We start from the raw sequence: 23,673 nt of genomic DNA on the forward strand, positions 1-23,673 counted from the left end.
CGCGGCCCAGAGATTCCCTGTTACAGCCCCCCAAGTGCCCGCCCGGACCCCGAAGGGCCCCCAGATTCCCCTCCCTGACCTCCAAGCGCCCCCCTGGACCCCCAAGTGCTCCCCCGGACCCCAAATTGTCCCATAGAATCCCTAAGTGCCCCTCCAAGTGCTCACCCGGCTCCCCCAAGTGTTCTCCAGACCCCCAAGTTCTCTCTAAATTCCCTCCCCAGATCCAAAACTGCCCCAAATGTTCCCCAGAAAAGTCTCCATGGACCCCAAAGTGGCCCCTTTTACCCTGTCTGAGAATAATTTCAAAATTATGAATAACGGGCTAAAAATAGGAGTAATTAGCATAAAGAGGGAGAAATAGTGGTCAGTTAATTAATGAAGGGAATTGTGGTACTTAGAGCCAGAGAACAATAATGTTTTGTTCCTGAAAATGTATCAATTATTTTATATAAATGCAAAAACAAGGTTATAAGAATACAGAATAATATTATTATAAAAAGTAAAATTTTATTTTTATAAATTAATTAGATTTTAATGATAAAGAAAAGTTTATAAATGTTCTCAATGCTTTGGGATGTCAGTCCCAGGTGGGCGATGTCAGACATGCTGAGGCTCGGGATGAGGAGCAGGTTGTCCAAACAGGGGCAGCCCACAAGGGGCTCATTCTTCTCTGTGACCAGACCTGCTAAGGAGACATTCAGCATCAGGATTGTAAAGAGTAAATCGTGACCTCCTGATCAGTACACAAATATGTTTTACAGTTTGAACAGTAGAATGTTGTCACCGTAAGGGGTCTTTGTTAATGTACCTCATGTTGTGTCATGTTTGGTAAATACCAATGTTGTTGTACCAGCCTTGTTAATGCCACCTGGCCTTGTCTATTGCCTCTGCTGCTCCCGGCACCCCCCAATGGCACCGATGGCAGCACCCAGTGTGTAGATGAGCCCAACTCCCATGGGGGGTAGCACCCAGGAGAAGTGGGATTAACATCCAAAGACCCCTAGAATCAGCGAGCCATGGCACAAACTGGACTCCAAACTACACTGAGGAGCAAGGGAGAACATTGGGCAACTGACTGATGTTCTGGACTTTGTCACCATAACTAAACAACATTTGCTCTCCACGACTACCCAAGATTTACAGTAAAACAGAGTCCTTCTAGAGACTCTACTGAAGACAGAATCCCCAGCTCTGCCCTGTGGTAAAGCTGAACATCTCCTCCTCTGGGTTGTCCATTGGGAGCAGCAGTGGTCGAGCTCCCCCACCTAGAGCTGCCCTCAATAAAGGCATTAAAAAGGAGCTGCTCTCCTTGCCTGTTCTTTTCAGAAGGACTGAGCCCGTGGCAGAGTGACCCACGCTGCAGCACTGTGAGGGAGCTGTTCCCCATGGGATGGACTCAGCTTGGAGAAGTTCCTGGAGAAGTCTCCGGTGGGAGAGAGCCCAGGGTGCAGCAGGGGAACGACTCCTGTCCCTGAGCAGGGGGAAAAGCCTCGGGGGATGGAGTGACCATGGCCCCATTCCCTGTGTCCCTGCACTGCCGGGGGAGGAGGCACAGCTGGGAGAAGGGAGGGGTGGAGGGAGCAGGTTTTAAGGATCTTCCTTTACTTCTCATGATCCTGCTCTGAGTTTTTGGAGTTTTCTGACAGAAATCTCTCTGCTCCCCCACTCATCCACAGGGGTTTGGGGCAGTTTTCCCTTTTAGGGGGAAATCCGAGTGATGCCCTGATGCTCCTAATTAGAGGTGGGAGAAGTGAGGCTCCAGGGCTTCCCCCTGAGCCGGAGACACCGAACACCCAGGGCTGGGAAAGGCGGGCCGGGAGCTGCGGAGAACTTTGTTTGTATCCAGAGTTCAATGGCGGCTCAGGCCGGACCCGTTCCAGGGCTGTTCCTCATCTCCGCCCTTCCCCTCACACAGCCCGGGGGGCCCTGAGGGCGCGGGGCGGGGCTGTGCCGTGTGCAGAGCCCGCCGCTGGCTGCGATTGGCTGCTGCTGCCGTCACTCGTGGTTCTGGCGCGCGCTGATTGGGCAGAGCGGGGACAAGCCCGGCCCCGCTGGCGCCCCCAGGGCGGCCGTGGGGCAGGAGAGCCGCCATTGCCGGAGCGTCTGTGCGGGCCCGGCAGCGGCAGCAGCGGCCGGAGCCCGGTGAGGCGGCGGCGGAGCTCGGAGGCGGCCCCGGCCATCGCAGGTGGGAGCCGCGCTCGGTTCTGCGGGGGCTCGGGGCTCGCTGCGGGCCCGGGAGGGGGCGGCAGGGGGCTGTGGCGGGTGGCTTGTGCCGTGGCCGGCCCGTGTTGGCCCTGGCGTGAGGGCGCTGCGGGAGCGGCTGCCCGCGGTCTCCTTCCCGCTGCGGCCTCGGCAGGAGCCGGTGCCGGAGCAGCGCTGGCTCGTCCCGGTTCGTGTCGGTAGCCCGGAGGTGGCTGCGCTGTGCCCGGGGCTGGGCGGGAAAATTCCCGGCGCCAGAGGTTTGTGTGGCCAAAGGAGCCAGAGGAGCGGTGTGAAAGTGACTTTATTGCTGCCCAAAGGGAGAGGCCATGGGGCATTTGCCGTGCGCTCTCTCCAGTTGCTGGAGGACGCGGCCTCGTTTTTGTCCTGTTTTTCCCGGCCGCGTGTCCCTGTCCCTTTCCCCACTGGCGGAGGTGCTTGGAAGGTTCAGACTTCCCCATCTGCCTCCTGCATGTCCCGGTTAATATGTACCCACCACTTTTATATAACATCCGATATTGATGGCTCTGTTAAGTCTTTGTTCTTCTGGAAGTTCAGGAATTTAGCGGGACTTTGTCTGAGCAGCGGTCCTTGTCAATTAGTAACATTTTCTGAAACTGATGCTTTCTCCCATTGCTTCCTGGCTCTATCTGCAAGCAGATTCACTCATTGACTCTGTTTTTTCTTCCTGGGTGTTCTTTGATTTTGGGATTGCTCTCAGTGCCCTCATTCGCTGTCCTTTTGTAGCTGTTTCTGGCTCAGGAGGCCTGGCTGCCCCCTGCATCCCCTTGCTCAGCTGCTGAATGAGCTGCACTCAGCAAGGTGTCCTGCATGGTAAAAAGATGAGAGTTGCTGTAGAACATAAGAGGAGAAAGTACATTCGTTTAACTCATGGTCTGCCAGGGAACCACAAAAAAAGTTGCCCATTTCCATGTTTGGACCAGTATATGAGCTGCTTTCTTATATCCTTTGTTATCTGTTTCTCCACTTTTCCTTTGTGTTCTGTTTGCCAACAGCAGTTTGAGTCATTTAACTTTCCACAAACTCTGCCTCTTTTTTCTTCTAAAAGACAGTCTGATCCCATCCCATGGTGAAATGTTGTGTTTCTCATCTGAGTGGATTGGTTGGGAAGAAAGTCAGGAACTGGAGCTGTCTGGTTGGGTATTATTTTGAGGACATCCTGTAATCTAATTATGCCATGGAAATGATAAATGGTTTCTCTGGCTCCTGATATGAATTTGTCAGGGTTCCCCGGGGCTGGTCCATGGTGTTGCAGGATTTGTTCTGGTGGCCGTTCACCTTTTCCCCATTTTTGGGTGCTCCCTCCAGCCAGGGCTCCATCAATTTTTGGCTTTTCTCTAATTAAATCAGCACATACTTGGATTCCCAACTGATTTCCCTTAATTTGGGGTACCAAAAAAACTCCATTGCTCTAATTCACCCTAGATAACATAGAAAGTGAGAGCACAAATTGAGGTGGGGACTGGGATGACTTCCCCCCATTTTTTATAGTGAAATTTTCACAACAATCTCCATTTGCAGTTTTCCTTTTTAGCTTAACCAATTTCTGCTGCAGAGTCAGATATCCTCACTATGGGCTCTGCCTTTAGCTGTGCAAATTCCCCCTGTGCCCCCAGGCAGAGCTTGGGGTGAGGGGCAGAGGAATTCAGCCCAATTCCTCCCCCAGGCAGGAAGACCCTGGTACATTGTCCAGGCTTTGGCTCAGGGGTGTTAATTTGCAATTCTAAAGCTCCTTTCCTGGCTGCCTGGAATGAATCTTCTCTTCCTGGGCAGCCATGGGATGACTCACATGGACCATCCCTCACCCCCCCATTTTGTTTTCAAAATGCGGCTTAAAGGTGAACATGGAAAAACCCATACCATAATTTTGCCATCACTAAGAGCCACGCACAAACATAAAAACAAAAATTAGAAAGCAATCAAGTATTTTCTTTTTCTTCTCCTCTGACTAAAAACTGTTTCTCACACCACTGGCCCAAAGAGAACTGACAATAGAAAAGTAGAATTATTACGAAAAATTCTTCTCATGGTGTAATACTTTCACTGAAACTGTGAAAAGCAAAAACTCTCCAACAATGTCTTTAGAGAAATAAAGCATTACTTGATTCTGAACAGAATCATTTCAACCACACATAGTCTGCATGTGCAGAGAAAATCATTCCATGACATGTGAGTTTTACTAGATGTTTCCTAAACTTTATACAGTCTGAACCCATAGAAATCCATGGGTTTAATATTCATTGTTTCCAAGTTGTGGAGTCCTTAGTGTTTGGTTTCCTGTTGCACTTGGATTTCTGTGTCTCTGATGTGAATTAGGTCTGCACTCCTGCATTTCCTGCTCAGCCTTTTCCAGACCAGGTGTCTCCAGCTGTGCCAGGGCAGTGTCTGGGGTAGACGTTGGTTGATGTTTGCTGCTGGGCCTTGATGTTTTGTTGATGGTCGTTGTCTTTGTGGGAATCTTTTGGGCTATTCCCAGTCTATTGAGATGTTAAGCTCATCTCTGCTGAGTTGTGGAACATCCCATAAAAAAACCTTTAAAATTCCTTTCCCCAAGGCAAATGCAAATGAAGCCTGACTGGAGAAATCAGATAAAAAATAATTTTACACTTGGTATATTTTCCAATACTCTAATCCCAGCCAGCCCAGAGTGTAATTGAGAGCCAGAGTGGAATTCTCCCGGTGCCTTCCCCAGCAGCTGTGGCGAGGGCAGGCACAGAAAGCCCTGAAGCTCCAGCAGTGCCAGCCAGGATTGTCCCACAGGGGCTGGAGATGCCAAAGGAGGGTGCCCAGGCCGAAGATTTGAGCAGAGGATCTGTGGGCAGGCCCAGGGGCTTCCCCCACTGGGGAGCCCTGGCTGCTGCTGCCTTGCCTTCAGTGCAGGCTCAGGGGCGGCCTCCCATCCTCCTGCTGCAGCCGGGAAATCCAAATCTCCGGGGCTTCAGAGCCCTTGAGCCGAGGCTGAGGGGTCCCCCCGTGTTCAACTGTGCTGGGGCTGTTTCTGTGCTCAGGGACACTTGGAATGGGCCGTGCCACTTGGCCACCAGAGCTGCTTCTTTCCTCTGCTTCAGCAGGACCCGATGTCCTGGTTGGGTGTGTCGTAGTAGAGATGGACAATGACACCTGTTTCTTCTTCCATCACAGCCAAAGCTTTCTTGCACACAGCTTATATTTACATGGTTATCAGAAGGCACCGTGCTTAATTCCAGTTGGTTGGGAGCTCAGTTCACTGGTTGGTAATGGTGAGTGTACACGTCAATCCAAACTTTTCTCTCTAACAATGTTTACATACTTTTTCTACTGATTCCCATGGGACAGATCCCTTGTTACTACAGATGCACTTGTTTTTCTCCCCAAGAATAGTTTGTTATGTTAACAAACTTTTCATTCTCAAGATGTTTTTGCATGGGAACTTATCAGGCCAGCTGCTAGCTACATTAAGCCCACGTAACAAGCCCTAAACAATGATTTTCCAAGTCCTTTCTTTTGTAAGGTTTTATCTTTATGTGACAGGGTGTTGTGGACAGCAAAGTCCAAAGGTGGGTGTGTCTCAAATCTCTCCCAGCCCGGGTCGGGATCTCTCTCAATTCAATGCAGGCATGGGTTTCTTCCCAGCCCCTCTCCAGGCTGTTCAAACAGGAGGCTGGGTTAAACCCTTCCCCTGTCCTCAATTCTAAATCCTCCTGTGCCACTGAACAAGTTTCATATTGCAGTCACCGAGCTCTGCTCATCCATTTAGAGGCTCTGTTGGGGTACGTGGGAGAAGGTGAGGAGGGGTCCCCGGGGATCGTGTCCCCCCTCAGGAGCACCTGTGACTCCCCCATGTCCCCCCCCTGCTGGGCTCACCCCCTTTTGTCTCTGCCAGAGCTCCTGACCCAGCTCCTGCTGTGCTCTGGGAGGGGCTTTGGGGAGCCCCCCTGGGACCCCCTTGGATCCCCATTCCTGGGCCCTGGGACCCCCCTGCATCTCCTTCCCCAGCTCCGGGACCCCCTGCACCCCCTTCTCCTGCACCAACAGCGCCCTGCACCCCCTTTCCCGGGGATCCTCCCCTGCCAGCCCCTGGATCCCCCGGTTCCGTCAGCCCGGGGACCCCCGGAGCCCCATTCCCGGCCATCCCGGGGCACCGCACCCCCAGGCCTCCCTTTCCAGGGAAAGCCGAGCTGGGCACGGGGCTCTCCAGCCGCTCTGGGATTTCTGATCACCCAAAGGAGAGGCAGAGAGCAGCAGAGAGAGGGAGAAGGAGATTGGGAATCGGGGCTCGGGCTCCCAGCGCCCGCTCCTGCTCCGCCGGGGCTGGGGAGCCGCAGCCGCAGGAAAAATGGGATCCGCGGATCCCGGGGCTTCCCCCGCTTTGGGCCGAAGCCGGCGGGTTCCAGGCAGAGTTTGAGCGCAGGGCCCGGGAGCTCAGCCCAGTTTGTCCCGGGGGTCCCGCAGTGCGCGGCCGAGGAGGGTCCCGGGGGATCCCGGGAGGGGATCCCGGGGAATTCCCTGGAATTGCCCCGTCCCCTCCCCCCGCGCTCCCTCGGGCACTTTCGCTTCCGCCTTGGCCGCCCTGCGCCGCCGGGATCTGCCCGGCGACCGGTGACGTCACTGCAGCCTCGGGCTGCCACTGGCGGGCAGCAAAGAGCGGCGCCAATGGCGGGGCCGGAGGCGGCTCTGGGGGCGGGGCCGGGGCTGTGGGCGGGGCCGCAGCGGAGCAGCGCGATGGCTCCAGCGCTGGGGCCGGGGGCGCTCCCGGGGGGCGGCGAGAGGTGAGGGGGACCCCCGGCACCGGGACTCTTTGATCGCCCGTTCCGGAGCGCCGAGGGGCCCCTAAACCCCCATTCCTGGGCGCCGCCATCCCACCGAACCCCCATTCCCGGCCGTGGGTCCCACCCTGCACCCCCTTATCCGGCACCAGGAACGCCTGCACCCCTTTCCCGGCCATCCCGCCTCCCGCAGCCCCCAGAGCCCCCTTCTCCTTGACCCTTTTAACCACTGGACCCCTATTCCTGACTCTCACAGCACCCAGCCCCTCCTTTCCTCAGCACTGAGGACACCCGGGACCCCTATTCCCAGCCATCCCGGATTTCCCTGCCCTGTCCGGGCAATGGGGACACCGGGGACCCTTGGAGCTCCCTTTCCTGGGTACAGGAACTCCCTGAACTCCAGCCATGCCACATCTAGCCAGCCCCAGCCTCCCCTCTTGTCAGTCCTGGCATCTCCAAATGCCCTTCCCGGCTCTCCCCGTTCCCCCTTTCCTTCAGCCGTGACCCCCCCGATCCCAAATCTCCAAATGTCCCCCCAGTTCTCCTCTCCCTGCGTTCCCTGCACGCGGCGCTGTCGGAGCCCGGCCCGGGCTTCCCGCAGTCCATGTCCATGGGGTCCCTGGCTGGGATCCCCTTCCAGCGCCGCCGCAGCGAGCGGGGCCGGGCGGAGCCGCAGCCCCGGGGATGGCGGCCGGAACCGAGCCGGGATATTGGGATAGCCAGGGCTGGGATATTGGGATAGCCAGGGCTGGGATATTGGGATAGCCAGGGCTGGGATATTGGGATAGCCAGGGCTGGGATATTGGGATAACCAGAGCTGGGATATTGGGATAGCCAGGGCTGCGATCTTGGAATAGCCAGGGCTGGGATATTGGGATAGCCAGGGCTGGGATATTGGGATAGCCAGGGGTGGGATATTGAGATAGCCAGGGCTGGGATATTGGGATAGCCAGGGCTGGGATATTGGGATAGCCAGGGCTGGGATATTGGGATAGCCAGAGCTGGGATCTTGGGATAGCCAGAGCTGGGATATTGGGATAGCCAGGGCCGGCACAAGGAGCGGCACCGGCACGGGGCCAGCGGGGAGCTGCAGATGCTGCAGCAGCGGCACAGCCAGAGCGGGGCTGAGTGGGGGGAGCCGGGGCTGGGGGATCTGTGGGGCTGCGATGGCAACTGTGGCACCGCCATGGGGATCCCTGAGATCCAGGCTGAGGGATTAACAAATTCCCTGGCTCACAGCTGCAGGGAATGTCTCCGGAAATATGTCAGATATGGGCGGGAGGCGCTGGAGTGTAAAGGTGGGGAGGGCAGAATTCTCAGGGAATATGGGAATGGGAATGTAGGATTTGGGAGGGCAAATCCATGGGTGAGAAATCCATGGAAATTCCATGGATGGATCTCAGACATCCCATTCCCGTGAGACCTCCAAGGATGAATTCTACTGCTGTCCATTCCCATGGGAATTCTGTAGATGGATCTCACTGCCATGCCATTCCCATGGAATTCCATGGGCAGATCTCCCCATCCCGCAGCCATGGGAGTTCCAGTCCGGTTCTCCCCCAAACCCATCCTGGGGGTCGCCCTGTTCTTTGCCCGCCCCACCCCTTACAAGACTCTTGGGGGTCCATTCATGACCCACCCAGCCCCCCCAAACTCTTCCTGGTTCCCTCTCATCCCACCACAACGGGAATTCTTGAAAGTCCTCCCATGTCCTTTCCCCCAGGACTTTGGGGGTCCCACCCGACCTGTCTGTGCACCCCCTGATTCCTTCCACAGCCTCCCTGTGATGGTGGAGGGTGGGGGCCGAGTGCTGGTGCCCCCCTGCCTGCAGCAGATCCAGCGGTGAGGGCAGTTCGGGGGGTCCCTCAGCATTTGGGGTCCCTGGGATTTGCGGTGACCCCCCGGGCCCCCCAGGATCTCCCTGAACACGCTGACGCTGCCCGTGCACAGTGAGAAGGTTCAAACCCAGCACAGGGTCCCCAGCACTGCCACCCGCATTGCCCAGGTACCCCCAAACCTGCCGAGAACCCCCAAACCCCCCGGGACACCCCAACCTCCCCGGGATCCCAAACACAGCCCTGGATGCTCCAAAATCTCCCCAAGACCGCAAAACCCCATACAGACATTGAGAAGGTTCATACCTGGCATGGGGTCCCTATCTCCATCACAAGCAGCTACCCCAAAACAACCTTGAGATCCCCAATTTCATCCCTGGGATTTCCCAAATTCCCTCATCGGGATTCCTGTAAACCCCCTTGGGACCCCCCCAAAAACCACCATGGCCCCAAAAACTCCCAGAACTTCAGAAAACCCCCAGGAACCCCTCACAAAGGTTTATACCCAGCATGGGGACCCCATCACCTTCATTGGCATCACCCAGGTACCCGCAACCCCTCCCGGGGCTCCACTGCCGGAACCAACGGGAGTGGTGTTGCCCTTTTAAGAGGAGTTACAGTGCGACCTGACAATACCGGGGGCTCTTAAAGCGGCCATGGAAGAGAGAACCCCCAAAATCCACCCTGGGGGACAAAACATCTCCTACAGGGGCTTGGGGTGGGGGCACCCCTAAAAATGTCACTTAAAGCTGTCATGATCCCCCCTCAAAAGGGGTTTGTGGGGCTGCAGCCGCACAAACAGCCTAAAATGGGGAGGAAAAAACACCCCTGTAGTCGTGGTATCCCCCCAAAAAACCTGAAAAAAACTCCTTCAGAGTGGCCTGAAGACCCTGAAAGGCCCTGGAAGAGGGACAAGATCCCCTCCTCTGCTGGGGCCTCCCCGAGCCGGGAACTCTCCCGTTCCTGCACTCGGGGGAGCCCCGAACGACAGCGGCTCCTGGGCTGAGCCCCCCTCAGCCGGGGCTGCAGGGGGAACTGGGGGGGCTGGGACGGGGCTTGGGGGTCCTGGGGTGAACTGGGGGACCCTCAGTGCTCCCACCTCCCCCTGTTCCCCTGTCCCGCCCCGTTCCCTTTGTTCCACCCAAACTTCTGCTGCCCCCAGCTCGGTTTGGGGGGGACCCAGCCCTTTCCCATCGTGTCCCGGCCCGGCCCCGCTCACCCGAGGGCTCCGAACCACGCACAGGGACAGAGGAGGGACAGAGGAGGAGGAAGAGGAGGGACAGAGGAGGAGGAAGAGGAGGAGCAGGAGGAGGAAGAGCTGGAGCAGGCAGAGGAGGCTCCACGTGCGCTCCCCGCTCTCTGGATCTGCAGCTCCTTCGGGACCATCGCCCCCCATCCCGCAGGTGCCCGGGGAGGGGGAGCTCGCCCCAAATACCCCGGGGGTCCCTGGGTTTGGGGTTTTTGGGGGGGATGTTTGGGGATGGCAGGGCTCCAGAGCCGAGCCGCAGATGCCCCTCGGGGGGACCCCGGGGGTCCCCGGGAGGTGTTTTTGGGGGGTCCCGGTGGCGGCAGAGCCCCGGCAAAGGGGCCGGGGGGATGCGGGTCCGGCATGGCCGGGAAAGGGGTTCGGGGCTCCCGGTGCCGGCAGTGGCTGCTCCCAGCATGAGCCCAGTTGCTCCCCCCGTGTGGCTCCAGTTTCCTCTGTGCCCCACGATAAGCCAAATCACTCCCAGTCATTCCCTATTAGAGTACAATTTGTCTCCATTTTATCCAATTTTTCCACATTTTTATCCCAGTTTTCCCCATTTTTATCCCATTTTTTCCCATGTTTGCTGTATTTTCTCATTTTTATCCCATTTTCATATAATTTTCCCCCATTTTTATCCTATTTTTTATTTTTTCCCCAAAACTTTCCCCATTTTTTTCCTCCATTTCCCCCTTTTTAATCTCATATTTCCTCAATTTTTTCTTAATTTTTCTGATTTTTTCCTATTTTTTTCCTGCATTTTTACTCAATTTTTTTCTCCATGTTGTCCTAATTTTTCCCAATTTTTTTCCCATTTTTTAAATCTATTTTTTCCCCATTTCCCCATTTTACCCTCTTTTTGCTCCATTTTTCCCCAGTTTGTTCCCCATGTTCTCTCCTGTTTTCCCCATTTTCTTCCATTTTTCTCCCACTTTCACTTCATTTTTACCATTTTTATTCCCATTTTCCCTTCATTTTTCTCCCAGTCTCCCTCATTTTTTCCCCCCTTTTTTATCCTGGTTTTATCTCTTTTTCCCATCATTTTATTCCCATCTTCTTCCATTCCTTTCTCCCATTTTTCCCAATTTTTCCTCCATTTCCATCCCATTTTTCCCTATTTTTATCCCATTTTTTCCCTATTATTTTCCCATTTTGGCTCCAATTTCCCCCATTTTTGCTCCATTTCCATCCTATTTTTTCCCTATTTCCTCCTAATCTTCCCCATTTAATTATTCCAAAAAGTTAATATTTTGGGGGGGAAAAATAGAAATTTTGGCGGGAAAACAGGGTGCTTTGGGGGCAAAACTCCATGAATTTGAATCACAGCTTTCCTGTGATTTTTCCATGATTTTCCCATGATTTCCAGCCAGAAGGAGGAGTGGGATTCAGCCGAACATTCTGGAAGCTGGAATAGGACCAGGCCATCTACCTTCCCAAAAATCTTGACCAGTTCATCTGCAATTCCACCTTTCCCCACTCCCTGTATCCCAGGTCTGGAAATTCTTCTACGACCTTGCAGGTAGGCAATTCCCAAAATTCCATGGAAAAATGGGATAGGGGGATTTCTTCCTGTTTTTTTCCTGATTTTCCCCATTATTTTCCCCAATTTTTTCTCTCTCTTTTTTTTTTTTTTTTATTTTTCTGATTTTTCCCTCATTTTCCCTGAATTTTTCCCAGTTTTTTCCCCATTTTTTTCCTGATTTTTTTGTTTTTCCTGATTTTTCCCTCTTCTTTTCCCAAAATTTCTTGTCTTTTCCCCAACTTTTTCTCAAATTTTTCCATAATTTTTCTGGTTTTTCCCATTTTTTAGCAATTTTTCCCCTGCTTTTCCCATTTTTTTTCCTGATTTTCCCCCAATTTTTTTTCTTTTTTTTTTTTTTTTTCTGATTTTTTTTCCCTGATTTTTTCCAGGTTTTATTCCCTTTTTCTTATTTTTTTCCTCATTTTTCATAATTTTTTTCACATACTTTTCAATTTTTTTTTCCTGATTTTTCCCTCGGATTTGTCCAAATATTTCCCCTTTTTTCCTAATTTTTCCTGATTTTTCCCATTTATTTCCTTGATATTTCCTAGTTTTTTCCCAGTCTTCTTCCTCTTTCTTTTCCTGATTTTTCCCTGTTTTTTCCCATTTTTTTTTCTCAAACTTTTGCTTGATTTTTGTGGTTTTTCCTTTTTTTCACTTTTTTTTTTCTGATTTTTCCCTTATCCTTTCCCTAATTTTTCTGGTTTTCCTCAATTCTTTCCTGATTTTTTTCATTTTTTTTTCTGATTTTTCCAGATTTTTTATCCTTTTCTGGTTTGTTTCCCTGATTTTCCCATGATTTTCCTTTTTTTCCACTTTTTTTTTTTTTATTTTTTCCAAATTATTTTCCTGATTTTTTTGCAATTTTTTATCAAATATTTCTGGTTTTTCCTTCATTTTTCCAATATTTTTCCCAGTTTTTTCCTGATTTCTCCTGATTTTTCCCAGGGTCTTTTCGGCTTTCTTTTCCTGATATTTTCCCTGATTTCTCACAATTTTTCACAATTTTTTTCATGTATTTCCCATTTTTTCCTGATTCTTCTCTCTTCCTTTCCCAAATTTTTTCTAGCTTTTTCCCAATTTCTTCTCAAATTTCCCTAGTTTTTACCTGATTTTTCCTGGGATTTTTCCTATTTCTTTCCAGATTTTATTCCTCTTTCTTTTCTGGATTTTCCCCAATTTTTCCAAGTTTTTTCCCAGCTTTTTTTTCTGATTTCCCCAATATTCTTTCCAATTTTCCCTGTTTTTTCATGATTTTTCCTTCTTTTCCTATTTTTTCCTGATTTATTCCCCATTTTTTCTGATTTTTCCCGATTTTTCCCAGATTTTTTCCACTTTCTTTTCCTGACTTTTTCCCCCAAATTTTCCCATTTTTTCCTTGAGTTTTCTTTTTTTTTCCCCAAATTTTTCCTGGTTTTCCCCATTTTTTTTCAAATTTTCCCCTGTTTTTCCCAAATTTTTCCCAATTTTTTCCTGGTTTTTCCCCAATTTTTTTTTATTTCACCCTGATATTTTTCTGTTTTTTCTCTGACTTTTCCCTTCCGTTTTCCTTTAATTTATCCTGGGTTTTTTTTTTTTCATTTTTTCCCCAATTTTCCAGTTTCCTTCACACTCCCAGTCTGATCCCAGTCACTTACAATCTAATCCCAGTCACTCCCAGTATGAGGCCAGGGGGCCCCAGTTGCTCCCTGTCAGTGCCAGTATGACCCCAGTAGCCTCCAGTGTGATCCCTGGGACTCCCTGTCTCTCCCAGTATATCCCAGTCAGCCCCAGCACGCTCCCAGTCATTCCCAGCTCCTCCCAGTTGCTTTCAGCATGATTCCAGTTGTTCCCAGCCACTCCCAGTCAATCCCAGTATGATTCCAGTCATCCTCAGTGGGATCCCAGTCTCAGCCAGCAGGGACCCAGCTGCTCCCACTGTGATCCCAGTATGGTCCCAGTTGAGCATGATCCCAGAATAGTTGTAATTCTTCCCAGTTCCTACCAGTATGATCCCAGTTGTCCCTGGAATAGTCCCAGTCCATCTCAGCATGGTCCAAATCACTCCCAGTTTCCCCCAGCGTGGTTCCAACTGTTCCCAGTATGGTCACTGTCACTCCCAGTATATCCCAGCTGCCCTCAGCATGCTTGTGCTCATTCCCAATCATTCCCAGTTACCCCAGTAAGGTTCCAGTTACCCCAGTACAAACCAGTCCCTGCCAGTGCTGCCACTCCTGGGATCCCCCAGCCCTCTCTGTGTTCCCCCCTCCTGCATCTCCCCAGAGGAGCCCCAAGGGCTGGCAGTCCCCAGCCAGGGTCCCCAGCCAGCCCCAGGTTGGATCTGCAGCCCCCAATTTTCCCAGTTTCCCTCTCCTTTTCCCCGGGCCGGGTTCCCCCCGTCCCCAGCGGGTGGGAGCAGCAGAGAGCCCCGCGCTGCCCATCCTGACCTGTCCCGGCTCCATCCCCGCTCCTGCCGTGGGCTGTGAGGGGTTCGGGAACGGGGCACCGAGGGTGTCACTGCTCCTGGGGGAGGAGGAGGAGGGATGGAAGAGGAGGGATGAAGAAGGAGAGAGTGAAGGGATGGAAGCAGGAGAAGGCGCTGGTGTTAGGGAGGAGAAGGAGGAGGGATGGAAGGGGAGGAGAGGGAGGAAGATGTTGTAAATACTCCACAAACCCTTTCATTCTTGTCCCCCATGGGGATGTGTCCGCCCTTCTCAGAACACGGGCAGGAAGGGGTCTCAAAATATATCCAACATGGACCTAAGGTATTTTAGACAAAGAAGGCTCAGACTTACGAGACGTGGTCCTGGGTTTATTGTATGTGGATCGCCCGGGGCAAGAAAGAGGCTGAGATTCCTTGGGTGCTCTCTTAAACTTGGGGGAGGGGGTGGCCAGGGGATACAGGGGGGTTACAGCCAATGGGATAGGGAAAAGAAAAGGGAGGTTAGGTAGGGACGAACCTTATACAACACCAAGGGTGTTGTCTACCCTTGGGACAGACCATAATTTTTTAAATGCACTTCAACAGGAAGAGGAGGGACAAAGGAGAATCAGGGAAAGGAGAAGGAACCAAGAGGTCAAGAACTCCCTGAATTTACAGTCCCCCGCCGTTGGGATCATCACCCCCCATGCCACAGGTGACCGGGGAGGGAGAGCTCAGCCCAGATATCCTGGGGGGTCCCTGGGTTGGGTTTTTTGGGAGGGGATATTTGCGACTTAAGGACTGCAAAGCTGAGCGGAAAATGCCCCTTGGGGGACACTGGGGGGTCCCAGCATTCCTAAGTGGGGAGATGGAAATGGGTGCAACTTTTTGGATTCCTGGCACTTCCAGCCGCCTGAGGAGGGCAAGGATTGAGTACATGGGGGACCCCCAGTACAAGTGTGACCCCCAGCAACTGGGACAGGGGGAACCCCCGAACACCAAAAAGGAGAGACCAGAGGTAGGGAACTCCTGGGAGGCATTTTCAGGGCTAAATCTTGGTGTTTTGGAGGTTTTTATGGATAGCTTGTGATTTTTAGAGATGGACTTGGGCAGGAGGAACCCCCTAATCCAATGTGCTCATGAATTGTATTTCTCCCCAAACCAGGATTTCCCATTCCCAGACTTTTGGCTGGATGGAGGAGGCAGCTGTGAGGAAGAGGAAGATGCTCCAGGATGCCCAGGCAGGTGAGGAGGAAGTCAGTGTCCCTTTCCCCCTCTCTCCTGCTCCATCTTCCAGCCCAGCCTGGCCCCCGGCTGCAGGACAACCCCGCTGCCGACGCCGTCCTGCCGGGGACGCACTGGGGGGATCTCCTTCCCCTTCCCTCTGGCACGGAGGCAAATCCCATCCTCTCCTTGTCCTTCCTCCCCCAGACAAGGAGCTGAGGATGGAGACCAGGGAGGACAAATGCCCACAGCAGAACCTTGTGGAAGAGGCCATTTTGAGCAGCTCCACAGTGCAGGAATCCAATGGGGAGGAGAAGCTTCAGAGATCCCGCAGGAGGAGGGGCTCCAAACCCATCCCAGGGTGCTCTGAGGAGGAAAGACCCACCCAGTGCCGGGAAGGCAGCTGGAGATCCAGACAGGGCTCTGAGCTGGTGGTCCATGAGCAGGTTCAGGATGGGGAGAAGCCCTACAAGTGCTTGGAGTGTGGGAAGAGCTTCAGCTGGAGCAGCAAACTGATCTGCCACCGGATGATCCACACTGGGGAATGGGCCTACGAGTGTAGGGAATGTGGGAAGGGCTTCAGCTGCAACTCCGAACTCATCCATCACCAGCGCATCCACACTGGGGAGAGGCCCTACAAGTGTCCTGAGTGTGGGAAGAGGTTTCGGATCAGCTCCAATCTCCTCCTCCACCAGCGGATTCACACGGATGAGAGGCCCTTCCGCTGCCCCGACTGTGGGGAGGGCTTCAAGCAGAACTCCCACCTCATCAGTCACCAGCGCATCCACACTGGGGAGAGGCCCTATGAGTGTGGGGAATGTGGGAAGAGCTTCAGCCACAGCTCCAGCCTCATTACCCACAAACGCATCCACACTGGAGAACGGCCCTACGAGTGTCCCCAGTGTGGGAAGAGCTTCGCCCAGAGCTCTAACTTGACCCAGCACCAACGGAGGCACCGGTAAGGGAAGCCTTGCAAAGGCCCCAAGTTGCGGTAGAGCCTTGTCCACTGCTCCGGCTCAAGTCTTCTACTGGAGGATCCACGTTGGGCAGAGACCTGGTGATCCATGTTCCCTGGGATCCATGCTGGGAAGACACCTCTACCTTCTCCTGCCCATGGCAATGTCATGATGTGAGATCAAAGAATATGAGAGTCTGATCATGGCCCTGTCATTATATTCAATCCCATCTCAGGTCATTGCCAGGGGCAGGACAAGGACTCCCTCTCTCTCACCAGAGGAGAAGGGTTTCCTTTCTTGGCAGGGGGAAATGCGTGGCCAGGAAGAAAGAGTCTGTGGTGTTTTCGTTTTCCCTGTAATTAGTTTGTCTTATCCCTTCTATTACCAAAATTGTTTCTGTTTGTGTTTGTTCCTTATCCTGTTGCTGTTCTCAATAAATTGTTCTTATCCCAGCCCAGGACCTTTGCCTTTTTTGCTTTCCATGGGAGGCGGGAGGGAAGAGAGCAGCAGCACGGTTTTAGCAGGACCAGGAAATCAGGGAATGCCATTCCTGAAGCCCAGCCCATGGAAACCGAGCATCCCAGCTGGTGCCAGGCCTGGTTGCCATGGCAGCAGCCTTGGGAGCGGGTCCCTGGCTGGGGGCTGTGGGAACCTCTTCCCTCTGGTGCCCAGGGACAGGAGTGGAGGGAGCGGCTGGAGCTGAGGCGGGCAGGTTTAGGCTGCATGTGAGGAAAAGGTTTTTCCCGTGAGGCTGCTGGGGCACTGAACAGGCTCCCCAGGGAAGGCTCCCAGCTCCAGGGCTGGCTGAGCTCCAGCAGCGTTTGGCCAGCGCTGCCAGGCCCAGGCTGGGATTGTTGGGGTGTCCTGTGCAGGGCCAGCAGTTGGACTGGAGGATCCCCATGGGTCCCTCCCAACTCAGCCAATTCTGTGGCTCTGGGATCCCATGAGCCTGGGGATGGGACTGCAAATGGTTGCCATGGCAACGGGCTCTGGCTCCAGGCCTGAGCTGGTGTCCATGGCAACCACCCCTGGCATGGGGTCTCCATGGAGCTGCCAAGGGACTGACCATAACAACAGGGGCTGTGATGGTTGCCATGGAAACAGACCATAGCAACAGGGGGCTGTGATGGTTGTCATGGAAACAGACCATAGCAACAGGGGCTGTGATGGTTGCCATGGAAACAGACCATAGCAACAGGTGGATGTGATGGTTGCCTACCAAGGATCAGATTTGTTACAGGCCCTCAGAGGGGCTCCATGGGGACATTCCAAGAGTCTCCAGACTGTTCAAGAGCTGGAATGTCACAGGCACAGACAGGTGCTCCACAGAGACCTCCCAGGGGTTTCTGGGGATGCTGAAGAGCCGTGTGGTCAGACGCAGTCCCAGCAATTCCATGCTGACATCCCAGGAGTCCCCAGGCTGCCAAAGAGCCGGGATGTCACAGACACTCCCAGGGCTTCCTGTCATGGGCAGAGTGGGAGCTTCAGGCAAAAGCTTTATTTCTTTATTGGAGAAAGTCCTGCTGAGTCATGAGGTGGAGAAATGACACCCAACAGCCACCATGGATCCTCAAACCCTTCCAGGTCACCTAGACTTTTAAATTCTTTCTAAGAGAGAAGACTGAAAGCAGCTGGATTCAATCCCAGCCCCAGACTTTGTCAAAGGTTTATGTGTAAATATTGGACAGCTGGAACTGAACCGTAATGCAATTTGTCTCACAGGATTAACAGCGGAATACCAGATATATTTATACTAATACAACTGTGACTGGTTCTGAAGATGATTAGACAGATTTATTTACACCACAGAGTAAATAAAGAAAAAGAGTTATTTACTCAACAGTAAAGGAGCTATAACAATTATTAGACTATAGTGCTCTAGGAAGCAATTTTGAAGTAAACAGGGCCATGCTGGAGTTGTTTGAGCCCATTCCAGGCACAGCCTCCTGCTCCAGCAGGAACTGCCTTTCCTGTGCCATGGCCAGGGCAGATCCCGCTGCAGGAAAAGCCCCAGGCCAGCCCCAACCCAGGGAAGGGCTCGGGCACAAGTGCAGAGTGCCGTGCTGGGAGCTGTGCCAGGGACAGCCTGAGGCACCAAAGGCACCTTGGCAGCAGCAGCTGCTTCCAGGGCACGGCCAGAAGGCTCCCTTGGCACCCCGGCCTGGTGGCCAGCACTGCAGAGCTGCTGCTTCAGGGCTCATTTCTGGCTGGGCTCTGAAAAGCCACTGCTGCTCCAGGAGCCTGCCTGGGAAGCAATCGGCCCCAACACCCTGGGGACAAGATAATAATGAAACAGCTCTTCATGGCAGCAGAGACAAGGCAGGGGCAGAGGAAAGGGGAGAGCCAGGCCCAGGGGACATGGCTGCAATGGTGATGGCTGTGAGGTCAGTGCCACTGCAGCAGCCTGGCTGGCCCTCAGCAGACATTCTGGCCGGGAGCGTTGTGAGGGCACCCAGCACATCAGAGAACCCACACAACAGCAATTCCATCCTTGGGGAGGGGAAGGGGCTTTCACTGTGTCAGGTTGCACAGAGCTCCTACTCTGGGAGCAGTCCTGGGATGGGGCATCCATTTCTCTGGAAAAGCAGTTGCAATTTTGTGCCACTCTGTAAAATATTTCCTCCTTCTAACAAATCTAAATCCATTCTTGTTAAGCTTAATGATATTGATCCCTGTCAATGCAAGACTTGGTAGAAAATAACTTTGACCAGTGTTTCCATTTTTACAGAGCATGGAGAAGACTAAAAAATCTCCCAGGATGGGGTTTGGAGGCCTCATCACATAAGCAGCAGGTAGAGGCTGAAGGCTCTGGGCTGTATAGCTGAAAGGCCCTTCCAGAGGCAACTTGTGCAGCCCTTTGGCCATGGCTGCTGGCCCTGGGCCTGAGGCCAGCAGGGGACGAGTGACCCTGGCAGCCCTGGGGCCTCATTGCCTCCTTGTCCCTGCTCAGCAGCCTGGCAGGGGCCGCCCCATGGTGCTGCCCTTGGCATTGCACATCCCCACATGCCAGTGCCCCAGGAAGAGCCCTGAGCAGTGAGGGAGGGACAGCATCTGCCTTGCCAGGGGCTGGGGCTCAGCCCTTGGCCCTTGGCATTCCTGAAACACATCCAGCTTTGCTCAGCACCACAGACACCTTTCCCTTGCTTGTCCCCAGCTGCCATCAGGGCCTCCAGTCTTCTGCTCTACCTGGAACCTGGGGACGCTTTCTCACTCGTGTCTCTCATTTCAACTACAAGAAACTTCAGTGTTTCCATCTGACTTGGAGTTCTTGAGAAGTTTTTGGAGCACACTCTGAGGGACTGAGTGTGATGCAAAGAGCCCCAAAGGCCTGAAAGGGTGATGAAAGTGCTGGTGCTGTGTCTGTGCTGCTGAGCTGGGCCGGGCTCCTGGCCCAGAGGCAGCTCCTGGCAAGGGCAGCGCTGCAGAGAGACAGCTCTGGCCAGGAGCAGCTCCTGAGCACAGCCCAGCAGGGCTGGGGCCCTGCCAGGGCAGCTCAGGGACACCAGCAGGCCCAGACAGAGCTGCCAGGGGCTCAGCACTGGCAGGGGCTGTGGGATGTGCCAGAGGGGGCTGTGTCACAGCAGCACCTCTGTGGCTGTGTCCTGGAGCCCCAGAGCAGCTGTGATGTCAGAAAGAGGCTGTGTGACAGCTCAGAGTGGGTTGTGTGAGGTCACAGATGGGGCTGTGACATCACAGAGTTTGTTGTGTGAGGTCACTGAGCAGCTACAGCATCATAGAGGGGACTGTGTGACATCAGAAAGCAGGGTGTAACATCATGGCATGGCTGTACGACATCATAGACCTGGTTGTGAGGTCAAAGTACATCCTGTGACATTACAGGATATCTGACATCACAGAGAGGGGTGTGTGACATCACTGATGGGGTTATGACATCATGGTGCTGGCTGTGACATCATAAAGGATGGTGTGAGGCCATTGAGCAGAGACTGCCATCATAGAGGGTGGCTCTGTGACATCACAGACCAGGATGTGACATCACAGAACAGACTGTGACATCACAGGTTGAATTTTTGACATCATAGTCTTCTGTGACATCACAGTACAGCTGTATGACAACATCCCAGAGTTGGCTCACTTAACAGAGCACAAACTTAACAGGACTTCAATTATACCTTAACCTTAACTGAAACCTCAAATGTCACAATTTAGCAAAACAACAGCATTTACTGTATTTAACCTAACTTGCAACCTATGACTTAGCAAATTCGCAGAGGAATAATACTAAACAGTATTTAAATTAGCTTATAATTTATATTAAACATAACAATGGAGCAAAAGAAGAACACTAGGCAGCATTTAACTTAGCTTATACCTCATGACTGAACCTTCCTCACAGGCCTGACTGACTGAGATCTCCAAGGCACTCCAACCCCTCCGAGAGCAGCATTTCTGCCACATTTGCCAGGGCACAGCGCTGGTGTGTGCACACAGACACAAAGGGGCAGTGCAAGGCAGCTCTGAGAAATTCCCCTGCAGGGCAGGGAAATGCTCCCTGCAGATGCTTTGGCATTTCCCCAGCGGGTGAGGGGCTGAGCCTGGAGGAGTGGGGGGATCGGCCCAGGTTCCGTCCTTGTTCGGGGATGCCCCGAGTGCAGCAAACGGGAGAGTTCCCGGCTCACAGAGGCCCCACTCAGAGGGAGGTGGCTGGCCCAGGAGAGCTGCAAGGGGCTCCTTTTGGAGCGCTGTTTGTAGGGCCCCAAGAGAGGGGCTTCAGGCACAGCAATGTTTCATCCTGGCTGCACTTGGCATCAACAGCTTTCTTTGCAAGGCTGAGAACAGGGATGTTGTGCCATGCAGGGAACAGAAACAGTTCCCAGGGCTGCTCCTGAAGCAAGCAGGAGCTGCTTGGGCAGCAGCAGTGCCTGGGAGCAGACGGTGTTTCTGATGAGCTGCAGAGGAGCTGAGCCCAGGGGCTGTTGGCCAAGGCCCAGGCCCAAGGAGCATTTCTCAGCTGGCAGGGCAGCCTGAGAAGGGGAGGGGGGAATGCACCAGCACAGGGCCCATGGAACCAAGGATCCATTGTGACACCGTGGGGCCTCATGGACCCAACGGGACCACAGTGACCCTGGGGGTCTCCATGGGACCAAGGGCCCATTGTGACACTGGGGGGATCCACTGAACTAAGGAGACCCTTGCGACACTGAGGGGACTCATGGAATCATGGAGAACATTGTGACCCTGGGGTTCCCCACAGAATCAAGAGAACCATTTTGATACTTTGGGGCTCCCTGAAACCAAGAGGCCTTTTTGACACTTGCAGGGCTGCATGGAATGAAAGGTCCAGGGTGTCACAGAGGGGCCTCCTGTAATCAGTGGTCTATTGTGACAATGTGGAGCCAAAAGAGACCATTGTGACACTGCAAGGCCTCATGGAATCACTGGGACCATTGAGACACTGTGGGACCCCAGGGAGCCAAGGGGCCATTGTGACTCTATGGGGCCCCATAAAATCAAGGGAACACAGAACAGGTTTGACCTCCCAAGGGCCATCTGAGTGGCCCAGCTGACCTTGGCATGTTGAGGGTCTCTTCTCATCTGCTACTGAAACAATGGGGCTCCCTGCTTTCCTTCCTATGGAAAAGAACTGTCCTTCTCCTCCGGGTACTCATGGCCAAAACTGGGATTTCACCTCCAAATTTCCTTATATCCAGGGATTGTTTCCATAGGAATATTGCCAGGACAAGTGTGGATGGCAGTGGTTTCAGGAAAGTCACTTCCCATCTGTCCCCAAAACACTGGGGAAGGCACTGTGAGTTCCTTCCTATTGGAAAGAGCTGTCCTGCTTCTCCAGGCACCCTTGGCCGAAATTGGGATTCCACCTCCAAAACTTCCTAGATCCAAACACTGCTCCCAGACAAAATCTGCCATTACTGACAAGTCTGGCTGGCCTTGGCCTCCTGATGTCCAGCTCTCACCTGCCTTCCAAACCCTGGAACTCTGAGCTTTCCTTCCTATGGAAAAGAACTGTCCTTCTCAGCCAGGTGCCCATGGCCAAAACTGAGATTCCACCTCCAACATTGCCTGTTGTGAGAGACTGGAGGAGATTGATGGCTTGAAATATTTCATGTGGGGTGGAGGAAGGGGCAGGTCCAGCCTTGCTCTGCCCTGTAACCCCAGCACTTCACTGCCCTGGAACCCCGATCCCCCCAGAGCCTCTATCCCAGCCCAGCAGTGTCTGCCAGTCCCTGGCACACCAAAGGCAATGCTCCACACCCACCTCTGGAGCCCCCAGCCCAGCTCCTGAGTGACCAAATGATCAGAAATCCCACCTGGGAGATGGGCCCAGGAAGACCAAGGGGTATTGAAGGCTGACCACAAGGCAAGCACACATCTTGACCCTACCTCCTCTTGGAATTTCTATCTGAATGCTGCTGGAATCCAGGAGTTGGTAGTTCTGAATGTGCTTCTCTAAAGCTTTTTCGTCTTTCTCTCTTTCTGTGTTGTCCTCTAGTAAATTTTGATTAACTTAAAATTGAAATGGCTTATAGTTTGTGAAGTTGAATGGGCCAAGTTAATACTTTGAGAAGTGTGTTTTGTTGATTGAATGTCATATTAAACCATTTGCCTAATTTTCTCGGATTTCCAAAACTTGCCAGTAAAGTCTGTTTTGTAGTTTTGAGCTCCTGAGAATGTCTTGTAGATATTTCTCCAGTGTGTCCAACTCAGAGGACACAAGCAATTGTAATTCCTTTTAAAGGTCTCCTTGAGAGAATTGTTTGGGGAATGGGGTCAGGGCTTGTCTGTCCTGCTTGGCACAGCCCAGGCAGGGCTTTCACAGCCCCATTCCACACTCCATTTCCCACCTGGAGCCCCTGGTGCCTCTGAGTTCTGCTTCCCCAGCCCCAGGGACGCTCTCCTTGTCTGCCCATTCCCCCAGGGTCTCGGGGCAGGGATGGCCTCAGTGGGGGCTGCTGACATCCTCAGCAACTTGGAGGCTGCTGCTGCTGCTGAGTTTTACTTCTCCAGAGGCTTGTTCAGCCTTCAGCTCTTCAGCTCAGGAATTCAGTGCCCCAGGGCTCACTCACATTCAGAACACCTCAACAAGCCAAGCCTCTGGAAATATTTGATTTAAGTTTTCAGATCTGATGACAGCTGCCGTGGCACCCAAACCCAGCAGTGGGGTCAGTGCAGTGTCCACGACAACAGCCCCTTGCAATGGCCCAGGGCAGGTTGGGATGATAATCCACCCTCACAGCTGGCCCAGGGCAGCTCTGCAGTGCCCTTCCCCACAGCCTGTCTGCACAGAAGCACTTCCAGGGCTCTCTGCATTTCCCTTCCCTCACTCTTGCCTCACTCACACACCTCCCAACAACCCACTTGGTGCTTTCAGCTGCAAGGAGTTCAAAGCTTGTCTGTCCTTCAGCAGCTGCTCTAATTCTGCCTTCAGCCAACTCTGGGGTTGTGTTTATTGTAGAACTCCTGTGTGTCTGAAACATTCCTTGTGTGGTCCTGCCTTGGGGAAGGGAAACCTCCTTGGTGGCACCTTGAGCTTGGCACACACTT

At 53.1% G+C, this 23,673-nt stretch overlaps 2 pseudogenes; one reads left to right on the forward strand and one right to left on the reverse strand.

Annotated features, from left to right (window-relative positions):
* Positions 1 to 23,673, forward strand: part of LOC131586382 (zinc finger protein 208-like) — a 761,426-nt pseudogene that overhangs the window by 519,108 nt on the left and 218,645 nt on the right.
* The window catches only part of LOC131586381 (uncharacterized), a 655,697-nt pseudogene that overhangs the window by 2,662 nt on the left and 629,362 nt on the right, over positions 1 to 23,673 (reverse strand).

The sequence above is a fragment of the Poecile atricapillus genome, chromosome 19, assembly GCF_030490865.1.
Source record: "Poecile atricapillus isolate bPoeAtr1 chromosome 19, bPoeAtr1.hap1, whole genome shotgun sequence".
NCBI classification, from domain to species: Eukaryota; Metazoa; Chordata; class Aves; order Passeriformes; family Paridae; genus Poecile; species Poecile atricapillus.